Source organism: Cavia porcellus, unplaced genomic scaffold, assembly GCF_034190915.1.
Source record: "Cavia porcellus strain 051 isolate PalLab524CR breed Dunkin Hartley unplaced genomic scaffold, mCavPor4.1 scaffold_5, whole genome shotgun sequence".
NCBI lineage: Eukaryota > Metazoa > Chordata > Mammalia > Rodentia > Caviidae > Cavia > Cavia porcellus.
The window spans coordinates 6,190,242-6,207,545 of record NW_026947488.1 but is presented as its reverse complement, the minus strand read 5'-3'; the positions used below and the strand labels follow the sequence as shown (position 1 = coordinate 6,207,545).

General features: G+C 52.4%; 1 long non-coding RNA gene across 1 annotated transcript; it reads left to right on the top strand.

The window, feature by feature from the left end:
• The first annotated feature begins 6,645 nt into the window (after positions 1-6,645).
• LOC111758618 (uncharacterized) lies at positions 6,646-16,154 on the top strand. Its single transcript, XR_002792807.2, has 2 exons — positions 6,646-8,370; positions 15,575-16,154. It is a non-coding gene; the product is annotated as an uncharacterized LOC111758618 (long non-coding RNA).
• Positions 16,155-17,304: the final 1,150 nt, after the last annotated feature.

Genomic DNA, 17,304 nt, shown 5'->3' with positions numbered 1-17,304 from the left:
CAGCCACAAAAGTCAAATGCGGAGGAGGAGTCCATGCATGCCAGGTACGCAGAGCAGCCGGGTTCATCCGGTGAACAGTGGAGCAGTGGGTACAGGGGTGCAGGGGGGGACGAATCAGGGTCAGTGTGCTGGGGGACAGAAGTCCACTGGGGATGGCGGCTGGCGCAGGTTGGCCTGGTGATGTGCCTGAACTCTGTGCCTCCAGCTGGGCTCTTGAACACTTAGGATGGTGAATTTTTTAATGTATTTTCCTACCATTAAAATTCATTTTTAAAATAGCAGGAAATTTGCTGGCCGCTCTGAGTGAGACACACATTCCAAAGAAGGTCAGACTGGTGACGGTGCGAGCAGCATCTGTGCCTCGGTGCCAGTCTGGGCTGGGGACCCGGCCCTCGTGAGGAGAGAGTCACAGCCTGCAGTGGCGAGGAGTGGGGATCTCAGTCCCACAACCTCAAGATTCAGACTAAACTCCATCCCTTGCAGGAGCTGGGCCAGGGCATCAGACTTCCCTCCTGCAGAGGTATGAGATGATCAGTTCACGAAGTCGAGACTGCTAAGTGTGTGATAACCGGTTAGGGCCACAGGACTCTGTCCCAACACCAGGAAATTAAACAGATCTTGAGACACAGCATGGTGCAGGGAGGGACAGGCCCAGCCCAGAGTCCTGGCTCGCCACTGTACTGTAGGCCTCAGTTTCCCAGCCTGTATAATGAACGGTAGGCCTAGGTGTGGTTGTCTGCCCCCTTTCCTCGGCATTTGAATTGTACAAACTGTTTTCTAAGGAAATTATTATTTATGTATCTCATGTTACTGAATTCTTCTGAAGTTGATATTATTATCATCCCTATTGAATCGATGGGGAAACTGAGGCACAGAGCTATAACAACTTGTGAAGCGTCTCACACTAGTGGAAAGAGGAGCTGGAGTCTAAGACCGCACACCTGCTGCTCTGGTTTGGGTCTGGACGTCCCCTCTGAGCCCCATGTACTTTTAGAGAGGGGCTTTTTCCGAGGGAGCTAAATCTAGGATTTGTGATTGATTCCTGGTTCAGTGCTGGGATTGAGAGTTCTGGGATTAAAGGCAGGTGACGGCTGGATCAGTCCTCCATGCACTGTCATAGAAACCAAGCCCACCCATGCGTCCCTGGCCCATGGTTATGCATATCCGATTCCCACGGGCCGCTTCCAAGCATCTGAATGGGAGAGCCAGGTCGGAGGAGCCAGACAGACCCAGTACCCACCGTGTTTCCAAGCCCCGTGACCCTGGACCAACTCCTTCCGCCCCCTGGCCTCATCCTGTCCTTCCGTTAAGGAGGGATCCTCCGGTGGTTACGCGAATCCGATTGCAGACCACAGGCTCAGCGTGGCTGCCACTTCACAGACACCGGCCAGGCCACACCGCTCCCCTTGGCACCCCTCAGCCTGTGCTGTTCCTTTTCTGTCCTGTTTCCCTCAGTGGCCCTTCCAGCTCCCGCTGGGACAGATGTGAAGGAGTGACTCTGCGCTCCACGCCCTGCGCCCCTCTGACTGACGAGGGACTTCTTTGGAATGTAATTCTTTCTCCATTAATCATCAGGCAGACAGCTCTCCTTCCCCAGCCCTCTTAAGCAAACAACAACCAAAAAGCAAAGTCCTTTCTTCCAACTCAAAGTACAGATTTGTATAAGAAAAGCACAGCTGTTCAGTACAGGATGGGGGGCACTTTTGGCAATCCAGAGCAGACAGGACCATCCCCAGCCATGGACAGGTCTCTACCAGGCTGGGCCATGTGTTTTCTCTTGCACTCCAGATTTCTGGCTTCCTTATCCCCAGCTTCCCACTTCCCAGGCCTGCAGCCACCAAGCTGCATGCACGGAGGACTGGAGCACGGCACCAAGTGACCTCGGGACCTCAGGCCAGGGTGCAAATCCCGGCGGGTACGCAGTCTGGGCAAAGCACAGCATTCCGCGGGCCCAGGCTCACAGTGGAAAGTGGGAGGCATAAAGCAATAGCTGGGCTGGCTGCACGTCACAGAGCTGCCTGTGGGGCAGCAGCTGCAGTTTCGGGGATCCCCAGACCGTCCCCAGACTCGGTGATTTGCTAATGATCTCTCAGACACCAGAAGCGGTCACACTCATGGCTACGGTTTATTACCGCAAAGGACCTGCATTGAAACAGGCTCGTTAAGCAGATGCCAGGGCGGCTCTGAGTGTGGGCATCTCAGCTGTCATCTCCTGCTAACTTCCCGCGGGGCAGTGGGTGACCACATCTATCAAGTGTAGCTAGCTCAGAAAGCTTCCCGAGCTATTTGAGCTATTCGGGGGTTTCTGCTGGGACTGAGTCATATAGACAACATGGCCCACTGCGGGAGGCAGGGGCCAGCCTTTTGTCTCTAGTCTCCCCAGGGGTCAGCTGATGGCATACTCAAGACCTCACCATGAACAATGCTGTGGCATGGGCTGTCTGTGTGTGGGTCGGAAATCAAAGACACTCTTATCATACGGGACACTCCAAGGACTTAGAAGCCACTTCACTTTGAGAGCATGTGTCAGGAGCAAAGGGCAGAACTCTCTTCCGATGATGTTAATTCTTTACAAGCTTAGCTGCAAAATAGCTCACGAAGTGAGCTCTTGCCTGGGGCTGATCCTCCTCTTCCCCCTCCAGCCAGTATGGCCCACACAGGGTGCAGAGAGCAGGACACAGAGATGTCCACTGCAGCATTGCTTGTAAAAGGGAGAAGGAAAGCAGTGACACCGATGCTCAGAAAGGGGCATTTAGACACACGCAGGACACCTGAAGAGCCTTGCCGTGGGCACTGAGGTGGAAGGTGGCCAAGGAGACGCCCGTTATACAGTGATTGTGTCCAGTGGCTCTTGGCCCTAAGCTGGTGATTGGAAATTCTAACCCTTGCCATTCCTGCCTCTAAGTGGGGCGCCAGGCTGCCGGACCGAGAGAGGCAGGCGAGGAGCTCTTCGTGGACGGTGTTGTCACAGGCAGGAGCCGTGGAAGTTGGTGGCTCCCCATTTGACAGACTGCAGGGGTGACTGGCTCCCTCATGCTCACTGATCTCCAGCGAAGCCCTGTGCTGGCTGCTTTCAGAAGCCAAACCAGATCTTTAGCTCAAGCAGCGGCCAGGCCAGTGTGGAAGATGGACCACAGACAGACCTGAAGACGGCACATGCTTGCCCAAGCTCGCATGGAAAACCCCACACTCCCAGCTCACAGGAAAAGCAGCCGGAAGAAGCTCAGAGAGCAGCTGGCCTGGGCTCAGTGGGGACAGGGGCTCCATCTGGGGCGATAGGAGGCTGCGAAGGACTTGGGTGCAGACAGGAAGGGAAAAGGTACACGGGGAGGACACAGGAAGCCAAAGTCTGGTTAGGAGTCACCCGGGGTCATCTGGGCGGATGCAAAGGTGTGGTTCCCACCACGCTTCCTTCCCAGGCCCTGCTTCCCCCAGCTGCGGGGCAGCTGGCAGCGAGGGCTCGCTGTGGGATATGCAGGACTCTGCTGAGCCCAGGTGCCATGCGGTGGGGACAGAAGAGGGGCTCACACCTAAAAGGGACCGTGGCACAAGCGGCCCTCGTCCTCCCCAGCTGCTTCTAAAGGCCCTGTGGGCTGGCTCCTTTCCTGGGACCATGTCCTTGGTGGAGGGCGACAGACACATGGCCAGAAGAGCGCTGGTAGGGACAGAGGATGGACAAGCCACTGACCCTTAGCCATTGATCCCTAAAAGCACGATGAGTGTCTTCACTAAGAGGCAGTGGCCTCAAACTGGTTTTTGCTAAATATGACTCTTCACTGGAGGCTGCAGATGCTTGGTAACTAAAGGCAGAGAGCAAAGTTTGACCTTCATTTCATGACGTCTGGGTCAGATCCTTCTCAGCTCCGCATGTGGCCGTGTAGTCATCTAGGGAGTACAGGTTCCAAAGTTTACTAGCCCTCAATTTACCTAGCCTCTCACATTGCCTGTTTTGTTTTGCTTTTGGTGGTACTGGGTAGTGAACCCAGGGCCTTTGCACTGAATTATACCCTCAGCTCTAGTTATTTATGTTTTTAATTTATTCCCAGACAGGGTTTCACTAAATGGTGCAGGCTGGCTGAATTTGCATCCTCCTGCTTCAGCTTCCCAGAGTGCTGGGATCTCATCCCCTTTTGACCGACAGTGCCTACCCTCAGAAATCCCCACTGCCCTAAATCCCTGGTCACTTGGATTCCAGCAGAGCCCACATCTCTGAGACCGCCCCAGGCATACTGGCTATGGTCTCCCAGAGGGCCCAGGAACAGGTTAGGTTCTGTGACAGTTCCTCCATGCCAGAACTGGGCACGGCTGTGTCCCTCTGAGGACCAGGAGCTGGACCAGGCTTTGAGAGCTCCACATTCACTTCCCTGTTTCGGTCGGACCAAGAGGGTGGATCTGCCGGTGGTGGGGAGGGCCACAGCCAGCACTCGGCAGACCTGGAGGACAGCCCTCTGTCTCGGCTCACCTCGGTCCTCATCCTGGAAGAATTTGCTCGGCAGGCCTGGTGGGGACACTTGGGGACGCGGTGAACTTGGGTTGTGAATAACAAGCCCAGTTGCCGGGTGAGGTCACCACCGATCCACTATGTCAGCCCCCAAGAATGTTTCCCTTTCCCTCGCCTGTTGGGTGACCCCTGGAAGGTGCTGCAGCAGGTCACTAAAGAGAGGGCAATTAATTTTTACAGCCCTCGATCCCCGCGGCCACCGCATGCTGGGCTGAGGTCACTCTCGCCGCTTTCTTGTCATCTGTTTTAAAGATGTTGGTGTCTTGAGACTCACGCCTCCCAGTGAGCTCAGGCCCCAGGTTCAAGGGAAAACAGCCACTGTGACTCGGGCAGCTCTGCAGAGCTCCCGGCAGGACCGGAGGTGACAGCGGAGACAGCCACCTGGCACTGCCGGTCTTGCCCCGCCTTGGCCTGAGTTCTCTCACGGTCCAAACTCAAAGCTTTAGCTATACTCACATTTGCCAAACCTGAGTCACACCCAACTCATGACTGCCATTCTGGCCTCACCTGTCACCTGCACTAGGATTCTTCATGGTGGGATCTTCCCCTAGAAATCACCTCATATTTTAAATTACACACAGTTAATTTAAAAGGAAACTTGGTCTCACCACCTGTTATGGTTGGATGTGCCGTACCCCCCAAAGGGTCCTGTGTGAAGCCCTGCTCCCTAAACCAGCGTGTTCAGAAGTGCGGTTTGGGGGAGATGACTGGATCCCATGGACTTGGAACTCACGAGTGGACCGACTTGTCATGGTGACGCCATTGCTGGGAGGTGCTGGAAGTGGGGCCGGGCTGGGTGAAGGGCCCCCTCACTCTCCTCTCTCCTCTGTTTCTGCTTCCCGGCAGCCACTCGGCGAGCTGCTTGGCTCCAGCACAGGCTCCCCAAAATGTGCTGCCTCCCCTGGGCCCACGGGAATGGGGCCACGGGACCATGGACTGGACTTCCTGAAACCATGAGCCAAGAGAAATCTTTCCTCCTGTTCTCGGGTATCTGTCAGCACAACAGAAAATGGACACAGACATTGTCCTCCTGGCGTTCCTGGCCATCCACGGGAAGGAACCTCACAGATAAAGTCTTGACCACAAGCAAGCATGACGGAATTGCAGGAGGCCCCGCTGCCTGCTGGAGAGCCCCCATCCCAGCACTGCTGCAAAGGGAGCTGGGGAAGCCCCAGGGCCTCAGGTGACAGACGAAGGTTTCCCTGTCTGTGCATCTATAATTTCAAAATACCGTAAGATCAGTGCCCTAAAATCTAAACCACCTCCCTCCCAGCCAGCTAGACTCCCCTAAGTCACCCCTGCTGTGCGTGATGACTGGTGCTCGGGGTGCCTGAGGTTCATCCACTTGGATCATGGACCTGAAAGTGTCACTGAAAAGCCAGGAGCAGCCTGTTTAACCCTTGCAGTGTGGGCTGCTGCACGCACACACACACACACACACACACACACACACACATGCACGCACGCACAGACACCATGCTCTTCTGGGCATTGGTGAGCTCACCGGCTGCACTTCCAAAGCCACGGAAGACCCAGCACACCCTGGATCCCTTTGACTCCTCCTCAGTGTGGCCCAGAAGAAGCCCCATCATTCACCCGGCCCCAGGAGTGACTCCACGGGGCTCAGCCTGTTTGTAGCATCCAACAGTCCCCAAACCTCCAGAAAAGTTGAAGTGCTGGGGGAGGTGAAGCTTCCCACATTCCCACAGAGAAGGAGAAAGCTCTTCCGGCTGAGAGGTGTGAGCCCTGAACCTGCTGGCCAGGCCGGGCTGCTTTGGAGCCCCTGGAACCACATTCTATTGGAAGCTGTCAGCTCTGCCCTCCCCCACTGACACCAACTTGGAAATGGGCCGGGTACCCCGCCTCCCTGGCGCCTCCCGGCAGGTCTGCCAACATCTGCTTAGTATGCCAGACATCCCTCCTGGCTGCGCAGCATGTGAACGCGGGGAGTTTGGGACCAGCTCAGCGCTGTTCCGTCTGCTGCTGCACGGAGACCACGCTTCAGAGGGAAAGGGAGGCTGAGCTGTGCCGCGCGCCCCTCCTTGAACATCAGACGCCTTCAGCAAAGGCAAAGACGGTCGTGGGTCCCCAGGAATCCCAGGTCTCAGTCTCACCCTCCTCATCTGGACTAAGAGGACAGACACTGTCCCTGCCTCCTAAGCAGGCAGGAGGAGGGGGTGGCATAAGGTCCAGCAATGCCTGAGCACCAAAGCTCCTCAGGGCTGGACAGTGACCCCAGAACGCGTGCTTTCCAGAGCCGCAGATGGGACCTTAGTCGCCAACAGGGTCCTTGCAGATGCAAGCATCTCATTTAATCAGAATCAATGAGAGCAGGCCCCACATCAGTGGAGGGCATCTTAACAAGAGTGGAGGGACACAAAACAGAGGGACCAGCAGGAAAGGAGACGGAGCTGCGGGTCGGGAGAGTCGTGGGGAGGCGAGGCTGGAGGGGTGCAGCCCAGGCAGCCAGCTGTGCCCCAGAGCAGGGAGCCCGCGGCAGCCCCCTCCTTCACCCCGGGCAGAAATCAGTCAGTTCCACTCCACGTCACCCACGACGCTGGCAGCTGGCGGCACACAGGGCACCGGGTGAGGCTGAGGCAGCCAGAGCCGAAAATGAAGCAGAGTGTCAGACCCAGCGAAAATCTGGACCTGGACACCAGGAGGGCTTCGGAAACAGAAAGACTGTCGCTCACCAGGGGTACTAGAAAGCCTCTAAATCCTTTCTGTTGTCCCTTAGATACTGGGGAATGCTAGTGTGACCTCTCCTGAGAAGCTCTCAGTCACAGAAATCGAGATTTGTCACTAAGTCGGGTCTGACAGCTCATCACTCAAGAATGCAGTCATGTAATTCCAGCACTCGGGAGATGGAGGCAGGAGGGTCATTGCAAGTTCGAGACCAACCTGGGCTACAAAGTGAGCTCAAGGCCAGCCTGAACTGCAGAGTGAGACACTACCTTGAAAAGACAAAAAGAAAAAGAAAAGAAAAAAAAAGAACACAGTCGTTCCTCACCGTGAATCCCTGAGAGTGCACTGTTTGGTCCCTCTGAGCGAATCACCTTCATGGCTTGGTTCTTAGATCACAGAAAATGGGCCATAAGGCCCAGGGATGCTTTGGGAAGATTCAGGAAACTGCACGCGCAGGGCGGCTGGGAGGACTTGGAGAGACGGACCCACCATTGCCGGATGAGCCCGACCCTGAGGACAGCTGTGCCAAGCCAAGGAAGCCAGTCTCAAAGGCACCAGTGCTGCACAACTGCTCAGGAAGAAGGTTCTAGAGGCTGCGGGTTCACAGAGACAGAAAGTAGGACAGAGGACTGGTGTCAGACAATCTCTCCTGCTGGACAGGACTTAGTTTGGGGCCATGAAATGTCTCAAGGTTGGGGGGGGGCGGGGGCAGCCACACAACAATGTGACCAATCGGAGCCCGAGAAGATACATTGTATCTTATGCACATTTTGCCACAATTTGGAGAGGTTTTTCCCAGAAGCCACTTTCTTATTTGCAAGAGGGACAGCTTCCAGATTTGCACAAAGCTTCCATCAGCCGCAGAGGGTAAAGCTCATTGTCTGGAAGCCGGGACCACTGCGACCTGGAGTCTGCTGCTGTTTGTGGCTCCATCCTTTGTCACCCTGTCACTGCTCCCTTCCGCCTCCCCAGCCGACGCCCCAGCGACTGAGGTCACAGCTGCAGCCCCGTCCACTGCTCTGGGTCTCCGGGCACAGCCCGTCCACCGACACCTGGCAAAGTCCCCGGCTATTTTGCCAACAGGGCCAAGCCGAGGCGGGAGGGATCCACCCAGAGCTCTGGAAGTTTCCACTTCTGCATTTTTAAAAGGCGCTGAGCCTCCGCTGGAGCCAAGTATGCCTCAGGTAAATATTTGCCTTGGTCCTCTGGGTCCCCAGGGGCCCAGGCCTGGGGCCAGATGAAAGAAGCAAAGCAGGAGTAATTTATGCAGTGGAAACCCCGGGCTCAGGGAAGGCCAGCTGCTGTGCCCAGCTGTTCTGGGCCCAGCCTGCCGAGCCCCAGGACGCCCGCTCCACTGGCCGTCAGGAGACAGTCTCTGTGACAGTTCTGAACGCTGCTGCTTTTTAATCTTTTCAACTTGATTTTAAAGAGAAAAATATCCCAAACTTCCAAACAAGATGATGAGAGTAGCAGTGGTTACCACGGTGCAGATTGTCCTCTTGAGGTGCTCAGAGAGCAAGACGGAGGCATTTGACTGTCCAAACATTAGCACAAACCTTTCTTTTCGATGAACCAAGAGAAATTAGTAGTGAACTAGCTTAACTATCTTGTATATATATGTATGTTTTTCTTTCCTTTTTTTCTCCTTTCCTCACTTTCTGTTTTCTTTTGAACAGTTTCTCCCATTTCATAATATCTATTGTACATTTTGGATCTTATTGTCTCTTTAAGTTGCTCAGACTAGGGAGACTATATGATGTTTATACACGTGAACCTGATTTATTTCCCTTATGAGCATGGTGTCAAGTTGCAACCATTTACCTATAAAAGTCTCACGTTTATCCTTCTTTCTGGCTGAGTAGTACTCCACTGTATAAAAACACTACATTTTTTTTTATCCATTCCCCAGTTGGTAGGCATTTGGGTTGTCTCCAAGATCTAGCTATTGCATGTTGTCATAGAAATGGGTGCACATATATCACTGTGATACCGTGTTTTTAACTCTTAGGGAAAGATACCCAGAAAGGGAATAACTATGTCGAATGGGATCTCGAATCCTAGTTTCTTGAGGGATCGCCACACTGATTTCCGCAGTGGTCTGCACTCCCACCAACAGTGGAGAAGTTCCTTTTCCCCCATAGCCCCTTTAGCATTTGTTATTGGTTGATTTGTTGATGGTAACCATTCTTTCTGGGGTGAGATGGAATCTTACTGGTATTTTAATTTGCATCTCTTTAAAGACCAGTGATGCTAACATTTGTCATATATTTATTAGCTATTTGTATTTCTTCATCTGAGAAGTGTGTCTTCACCTCAGATCCCCATTTTTGAATTAGGTCTTTAAATTTGGGAGGTCCAATTTTTTTTAGTTCTTTATATGTTCTTGATAGTAATCCTTTGTCTGAGGAACAGCTGGCAAACATTTTCTCCCACTTTGTGGGTTGTCTCTCCACTCTTTTGGAAGTTTTTCTTGCTATGTAAAAACATTTTAATAAGATGAAATCCCAGTGATTGATTCTCTGTGATAATTTTTGTGTGATCAGGGTTTTAGTCATAAGGTCTTTGCCTATCCTAGTGTCTATTTTCCAGCAGATTTAATGTTTTTACATTTTAATATTTAGATCTTTGATCCATTTCAAATTTAGTTTAGTGCACGGAGAAAGATGTAAGTCCAGTTTTAATCTTCGGCATGTGAAGAGCCAGTTTTCCCAGCACCATTTATTAAAGAAGCTTTCTTCTAGTGAGTGTGTTTGGCACCTTTGTTAAGATAAAGTGGCTCAGTGTGTCTGGAGTTGTTTCTGTATCTTCTAAGCTGTTCTATTGATCTTTGGGTCTGTTTTTGTGCCAGTACCATGTTATTTTTATCACAGTAGCTTTTTAGTATAGTTTCAAGTCAGGAATTGTGGTGCCCCTGCCTGGCCTGCGTTACGCAGGATTACCTTTGGTTTTCTAGGTCTCTTCTGGTTCCAAATGAATTTTAAGATTGTTTTCTCTAGTTCTATGGGATATGCTGTTGCAATTTTGATTGGAATCGCATTAAATCTGTGTAACAGTTTCGGAAATGTGGATGTTTTTGCTGAATTGGTTCTTCCTTCCCAAGAACAAGGTATATTTTTCCCATTATTCTCTTCAGTTTCCTTTTTAGAGTACTGTAGTTTCCACTGTTGAGGTCTTTTACATCCTTTATTAGATTGATTCCTAGATATTTCATTTTTTGGATGCTATTGTGAAATGTGTTATTTTCCCAGTTTTTCTCTCTGTGAGTTTATGTGTAGAAGGCTGTTGATTTTTGAGTGCTGACGTTTTACCCAGTTATAGGACTGAATTTGTTTATGAAATCTAGCAGTTTTTTTAGTGGAATCCTTGAGGTCTTCTATGTAGAGTATCATGTCATCTGCAAATAATGATAGCTTAACTTCTCCTTTTCCTATCATTACTAGTTTTATTTCGTTCTTTTGTTCTGGCTCAAGTTTCCAGGACTGTGTTGAATAAGAGTGGAGACAGGGGACATCCTTGTCTTGTTCCTGATTTTAGAGTGATTTGTTCCTGATTTTCAGTTTTTGTCCATTTGGTATGAGGTTACCTATTGATTTGTCATAGATGGCTTTTATCAGATTGAGATGATGATCATCTATTACAATTTTCTGTAGGGTTTTTCTTGTGAATTGGTGCTGGACTTTGTCAAAAGCTTTTTCTGCATCTGTGGGGATGATTATATGGGTTTTGTCCTTAGTTCTGTTAATGCGATGTATTACATTTATTGATTTACATGTGTTACATGTGGTTCACACCCCTGCATTCCTGAGATGAACCCATAGTGTATAGCCTTCCTGATAATTTTCTGCAGTCTGTTTGCCAGTATCTTGTTGAGGATTTTTGCATCTATGTCCACTAGGGAGATTGGCCTGTAGTTCTCTTTCTTTGCTGGGTCCTTCTCTGGTTTTGGTATCAGGGTCATGCTTGCTTCCAGGAATGAATGTGGGAGTGCTGCTTCCCTTTCAACTTCATTAAAGAGTTTGAGAAGTAGCGGTGTTAGGTCTTCTCTAAATTTCATGTACAATTCAGCAGTGAATCTGTCAGGGCCTGGGCTTTTCTTCATCGTAGGTTTTTAGTTATGTTTTCGATTTCATTGGTTGGCATTGGTTTATATGCTTATATCTTTTTGATTCAGCTTTGATAACTCATACGTATCTAAGACTCCGCCCCTTCCTTTTGCATTTTCTGAATAGTTCTTTCATTTTTACGCGTTGGAACAGTAGCCGAGGGGTTAGGGAATCCTGCTCGGACCTCGGGCTGGTGCAGTGCACCGGGGGTGCCACTGTCACAGGCATGGAGCGGGGTGCACCGCTGGATGGCTACACTGATGGAAGAGGACAAAGGGGAGGCGGGTGTGCCACAGGCGCAGACACCTCTCAGCGAATCCTGTGTCAGTCACACTCGCCCACTGCAGCCTCTGGAGCCCACTCAGAGCAGCTAAGAGACAATGGGGAGCCTACTGAATCTGGGGAGCTGAATCTGGGATCCAGGGGCTCACGCTCTGTCTTCTAGCTCTGTTCCCTTCTTACCTTTGCTCCCTGGACAAAATAAAAGGTCTTTTCCTTTCCAGCTCCAAAAGCAGTTCCAGGGACAGACCATTTAGGGGCCAAGCACCTGAGACGAGGAATGGGGCCATGCGGGGCCTGGTCACCGGCCATCCCTGTAGTGGGGAGTGGGATTCTGAGTGCTGTCAGTCTTTGCACGTCAGGGGAATTGGTCCCGGGGGTCATGCCATTGCCCTCTGTTAGATGGCTTTCACATGGCACAGTGCAAGGCTCCTTCAGGAGAAACAGGCTTTACAGAGACTGAGAACTAGCCCAGAGGGCGGGCCAGCCTCACAGGATTTTGTCCTCCACGTCCATCCCAGCAAGCTTGATCCAGGCTAGCAGCAGCTCCAAGGCCCGTGCCGTCAGCCCTGATGGCTGGGTGGGGGTGAGGGGTCGAATCTGGGAAGGCAGAATCTAGACAGATGCTTTTAGCTTGGGGCGTCCTCCCCAAGAACGGTTGTCCAAGGCCTTGGGAGACTTGTCCTGGCCCACGCTCCCCAGGAGGCAGGAGGCACTGCTCCCACATCTCAGCTCCTCTCTTCAGCTGGAGGCCAATCCAGCAGTGGGTCCAAGGGTGACCAGTGACCTCTGTCAGGCCATCAGGGGTTCTTCCCTAAAGTGGCTGTGCTTTGTGTTGGTGGTAGAGGGACTTTTCCTTATAGGCTTGGAGCTTCTGGGACACCCCCAGAGGAGCGCTGGGCTGCCTCCTCCTATGGGCTGGGGCAGAGCTACAAGCCAAGCAGAATCCTGTAAGGAACGATACAGAGCCTGAGCCCCGGACCCAGCCATACCTGCAACTGTCCCTTCCAAAATGCCTATCAAATTGAGCCAGAAGTTTTCCTTTTGTTTTTTTTTTGGCAGCTGGCTGTGGGCTTCTGGACCTGCTTTAAAAAGCGTAACTGACCCACAGTGGGTCTGGAAGGAAAAAATGACTGGCCAGGGTGGGCTGAGGGTTCAAGACCCATTCTGAGCTGCCTGTGAGTGTTGCCAGCCTGACTAGTGTATTCAACTTACTAAGCATCCGGGGAAAGAGACAGGGCTGGTGACAGACACTCCATGGGCTCTGCAGCACTAGCTGGTCAGGGCTAAGCCTGTCCCAACCCGCTCTGCAGCTGGGGGCTCTCAGTCTCCCGGTGTGTAAGATGGGTGGTGCTAATGGCACCCTCAGGCTCTGGCATCCCGGGAGGCTGGAAGAGCCAGGAGGAGCCCTGGACCTCGCATGCTGCCTCAGGCCCCATCATAGTGCAGGCCACGTTGCACTGGGGTCACCTGCTGGTCCCCAGCTTTCTCCTGCACAGGGAGCTGTCTGGGGGCAAGGTCCTAGCTGTCTTCTTTAGGAAAGTGTTTTTGCAACTACTGTAAGTAAATTCATTCCCCAAAGAAACGCTTCATGTCACCCCAAGAGCCTTCCCTCCCCAGCCTCAGGCCCCCAGCCAGTGAGGCCACTGTGGTCCTGTACAAAGCCTGTAGCCCACACCCTGCCAGCAGGGTCTAGCAGCAGGGGCCATTCTCTTACGTCCCCTGCCTGGCTGCCAGGGACAGGAGTGCTTGCTGTCTTCTCTGTCCTGAGAGCACAGGGCCGTCCTGGTGGTGATGGCACAGTGGGTTTTCACTTGGGAATTCACGTTTTTGAAGAGCTCCCCCTCCTAATCCTGGGCTTGGAGGCCACGGGAACGAGCAGGGGTTTCTTGTGAGCCATGATGGCCCTCGAGGTTGGAGACAGGAGTGGTCCCGCCTGAGAGAGGGAAGCAGGTAAGAGGAGAGTGGGGGACCCCTATTCTGGGACCAAGCAGCTCACACAAGCACAGCTACCACCCCTGCTGACCGGCCATAGTGACAAGTGGCTCAAGTCTCCATGCCCACGTTTCTGAGTCCGCAGAAGGCAACTAAGCCTGGAGGCAGCCCTAAAGGGCTTCTGGGCCGATGGGGGCAGTGACCACTCTCCCGTGGTGAGTGCATGCAGTGTGAGCCCCGGCCTGGGCCTTATTCATTCCCCTCACAGAGGACACAAGCAGGAGGCCCACACCCTGGGCCAGGGGCCTCTTTGCCCACCATTGTCACCCTAGTGCCTGTCACAAGCTGGCTGGCTGCATCTTGCAGAATAGAAGCAGCTACCGCAGGTGGCCAGAGCCCTGCAGGGTGACACGTCCACTCAGACCTGTCCTTTCCCAAAGTGGCTCCCGGTGCTCAGTCCTCAGGTCAATAACTGCTCCCTCTTCTATTTGTTACAGAGAACAACAGTCAAAATTTTAATTTACAGGTTGTCTGTAAATTATTGCCTGGTCTGATTTATAATTCATAGTACAATATTTATTTCCAACAGGAAATTAATTTTGGAAACTCAGTGGGTGATTAAATTAAATTGTAGAACCATTCTGCTTGCATGGGAGGGAAGTGAGTAATGGGGGTTATATTTAGAGTAAATTGGGAGGAATCTATGCTCAGAACACCTAAGACAGGAGGTGAGGGCACACATGACACCTCTCAGAGGAGGGGCCGAGCTTCCCCACATGACTGCAGGCCACGTGTCCACACCCTGTGTGGTCCCGGAGATGCTCATGGGCATTTCCCAATGATCTGCCATTAAGAGAAAGACAAGCAGGCTGAGATGACTGTGCACCCAGTTCAAAGCCACCTATCTCTTCTCCTCTCCAGCTGGAAGCCCAACGTTGAGATGGACAGAGGAAAGAAGGGGGAGAGTATAGGGCTGGGACAGTCTCCAGCTGGGAGAAATTCGCAGTCAAATCCCAGCTCTAGACACCTTCAGCCGTGACTAATTCAGCGGCTTCAGGAGCTCCTAATCTGGAGGAAGAGGGAGAAACAGTTCTCCTGTCCACTGCGAGTCGGGCTAGGATGGACGGGAGGCAGCTATTGTGTTTGTTATCTATTGCTCTGTTAGCCCAGGGATGGACGCCGTCTCCCATTTCTGTGGGCTGAGGTTCTGGGAAAGTCTAAGCTGGGTGGTTCTGGTGTGAGGTCTCTCAGGGGTCTGCATGCTGGACGTCTGGCTGGGCCGACAGGACTTTCTTCAGAGGTCCTGTTGACCTGAGGAGGGGGAGGCTCTTGAGTATCCTCACAGCCCGGCTGTGTGACCTCCTCCAAGCCCCTATGTGGATAGGGGCTGCACTGCCTTTGTCAGCATCAGAAACCAAGTTTCCAAGTCCAGTCCACCCGAAGGGAAGGGACTTGGGCTTCGTCTTTGAAAGGTGGTGCCAAAAATTGCCGCACATTTAAAATCATCGCACATGTGTCCCAGCATCGCTTGCTGTGTGACAAAGCATCCCGACACCTAATGGCATAAAAACCACAGGTGTTCCAGTGTTGTCTCCATGGCCGGGACCTGGCTCCTCTAGCTGGCCGTCACTCCGGGTCTTTCACGTGGTTTGTGATCAGACAGTGGCAGGCTGGGCTGGTCCCAGCTGGGCTCTCAATCTGGAACCACCAACCAAAATACACACACCCGACCCCTCGTGTGGCACCCGCTTCCTCCCAGGGCACTAGCAGAGTTGGATGGCTGAGAGGCCCGGGAACACTTGACAAAAGTGTGTGCCACCATTGTGCCTTAGCCTTGAAAGTCACATGGCATCACCCCTGCTGCACTCTGGCATGCAGCTTCCACCAGGCCGAAGCTCAAGGGAGGACACAGGCAGCCCATCCTTCAGTGGCAGGAGTGCCAGCCCCAGACCCTTGAAAGAGCACGTAGGGTAGGGTACTGCACCGCGGGGCTGTCAGCCTCGGCAGGTACACCCGGTCACGGGTTGCCTCCTGACCATAAAACTTCACTTTCCTCCCACATGCAAAATAGCCCTGCATGTCCCCCAGCCCACAGGCCAGCAAGACTCTGTGCATCCTGGCATCATCAGAATCAGGTCCGTGGACGACCCTCCTGGATGGGATTTGCAGAGCTAAGCACCTCAAGCTCCTCTTCCTCTCAATCTGAAGACCTGGAGCCCAACACATGTGACTTACCTCGCACACAGTGGCAGGGCCTCAGAGGCCCCTCTCAGAGCGAGACAGGGGGAGCGTGCATCTGTCCCCGCTCCCAAGAGATGCTCAAGTCCAGCAGACAGGAGCACCAGTCCCAGGATGAGGAGTCAGCTCTGCTCCTTACAGTGCGGTCTCCAGGGCCGCTGGTGCTGTCCTCCTTACATTCTTGCTGTCCCATAAGCCTGAGCGTTTGCTTTGCCCTGGGGGAGTTTTTCTGGTCCAGTTCCTCCCCCAGAGTAATGGAGGGCACAGAAGTATCTTTCCATCTGTGCCTTTCAAATCAAACTGGTACGATTCCTTCAAAAACTTAGTGGGTTTCTTCAATGGAGCAATGAATTCTTTGTAGACAAAAACCTCTCCCAAAAATATCATGGCAATAAACCCTTTCTGCTTTCACCTGATGGTAAGGTTGTTGTAGGGCGGTCATTGTAAATCCTTATAAGCTCCGTGTGTCTGTGTGTGTGTGTGTATGTGTGTGCGTTTGTGTGTGTGTGTGTGTGCGCGCGTGTTACTGGGTGGTGTAGTCAGGGGTTGTGAGGAGAACAATTAGAATCAGGACATGGAGTTTATAATATTATTTTTATGATGGTCACCCAGAGTTAACACAAAAAAGTGCAGGAAATCTCTCCACAACACCAAAGACAGAATATTCAGCCAAGGGCCTGAGTCCCACAGCAATGTCCCACATGAGTCCAGATGAAGACCCAGAGCTCATGCCAATGCATCCCACTAGTCCAACTGGAGGTCTACAGCCCACAAGAAGGACTCACGCCAGTCTCTTTTATAGATCTGCACTGGGAAAGCCCAAAGGTCAGCGGCGGAAGCTAGGAAGTCTATGTCAGTGGGAGGAAGGAGCTGTGCTGGTAGGTTGAGGGTCCTATGCTAGAGCAGATAAGTCACACTCACAATGAAGACCAGGGCTGCCCTGAAAGGCACCACAGCCTCCTCAGCAACACGAAGGCCTCAAGCTCCTCCAATGACAAACACAGTCAGGTACATGCCAGGAAGCCAATATGACAAGTTCATCCTGGAGACCAAGTGGCACACGTCTTCCCCTCCAGAACCAGAAGGCAATGCTCAATGTGAAGACCAGAGCTTCTCCAGGAAAACCAACGGCTCAAACAGCAACACATAGGAGAAGCCACAGTGCCTCAACGCCTCAACACACCTAACTCACAGCTTCTCCTTCATGTCTCTATTTATGCTGGCAACTTTCCTCAGGTGGAGCATCCATGCTCAGCACCATGTTGATATAATCCAGCTGGCGTTAAGTCTGGGTACCGAACACAAGGTCTTCACACTGAGCGACTTCCCCAGCCCACGTTTATTTTCAGGCAAGTCCTCTCCAAGCACGGAGTTGCCTGTTCTGGGCTTGAACTTATGGTGCTTCTGCCTCAGCCTTCCAAAGTGCGGAGATGAAAGCCTGTCACTGCAGGTGACCGCGCAGCCAGACTGTCGATGGGACAGGACAGGACAGGACAGGACAGGTGGAGCAAGCCTTTTCTTTCAGCTTCAGCAGCATTTTCTTCTTTTATTTAAACGCTTTGT